Below are 1,370 nucleotides of genomic sequence, written 5' to 3'. Positions count from 1 at the left end.
TTCACTAATAACCATTTATCAGAGAGTGCATACCGTATTTGTTCTTTTGTGATTGGGTTACCTCACTCTTCATCTTTCAAACTCATGAGCCAAGCACTTGGATTTTGGTATTGTGACATTGTGTGAATGTGTGCATGTGTATAGACCAGAGGTCAACACTGAATGTCTTTTTCAATTGTTCTCCGTTTTATCTTTTTAAACATTGAACTTGATGATGCTCACAAATGGGCTTTATTTGCTGGGCAGTGAATTATGGGGATCCGCGTGACAGGGTTACAGCTACGCAGGACCATGATGAACTGGGGTTTTTGTTGTTGTTGTTTCTTTGTCAGTTTGTTTTTCTTTTCTAATGTGGGTGCTGGGGAGCCGGGATCTTATGCTTGTGCCCCATGCATTTTATCAACTCTTAGTCACTGCTCTATTGTCGTGCAGAGACATTATGACCAAGGCCATTCTTAATCAAAATCAAGTATATATCATTAGGAGCTCGCTTACAGTTTCAGAGGCTCAGTCCGTTATCATCATGGCAGGGAACATGGTGACAGAGAGCATGATGGCAACCAGGCTTGATGCTAGAGGAGTAGCTGAGAGCTATAGCCTGATCTTGACAGGGAGAGAGGCAGCGAGAGGGAGAACGAGAAGGAGAGGGAGAGGGAAAGGGGGGAGAGAGAGAAAGGAGAGAACTGGGCTCAGCATGGGCTTTTGAAACCTTAAAGCCCACCTCCAGTGACACACTTCCTCTAATAGAGCCATACCTACTCCAACAAGGCCACACCCCCTAATTCTTCTAATTCATCAAAAGCCCCAGTACCTGGCATCTAAACATTCAAATATCTGAGTCTATGTGGAATATTCTTATCCAAACCACTCTAGTGACTGAGCCATCTCCTCTGGTCCAGAATCATGACTCCACATGTATCATAAGGTGAAAAATGGTATGAATCAGATGACCAGGAGTCAGTGCCCCTCTATGCCTCCTTATGATCATGGGCAAATTACTTTAAATCCTTATGGGCTTTCTTCATTTGCAAAATGAACATGCTAGGAAAGATATTTTTCTATTATTTCTTTCAGCTCTAAAGTGTATGATTCAGAGTAAATGCATATTAACACTGTGTGAGCAAGACGATCTATTCACTTAGTCAGCAGCACCAAGAGCGTCCCAGGAGCTAAGCTCTGTTAATGGGGCTATGGATATAAAAGAGAAGAACACTTGGTGCTGCTTTCAAGAGGCTAGCTAAGGCAAAGCAGGGCTGACCAAGTAGCCATGGCAATGCCCTGTGCTTAGTGTGGGTGGGAGTGAGGTATGCAGGCCCAGGGGAGGGCGGGGGTAGCTCAGGGCTTGGGCGAGGTTGCTGTGGTGGTATTCA

The sequence above is a fragment of the Mastomys coucha genome, unplaced genomic scaffold (genome assembly GCF_008632895.1).
Source record: "Mastomys coucha isolate ucsf_1 unplaced genomic scaffold, UCSF_Mcou_1 pScaffold6, whole genome shotgun sequence".
NCBI classification, from domain to species: Eukaryota; Metazoa; Chordata; class Mammalia; order Rodentia; family Muridae; genus Mastomys; species Mastomys coucha.
The sequence above is the reverse complement of the archived record's forward strand: the minus strand, read 5'-3'. Positions refer to the sequence as shown.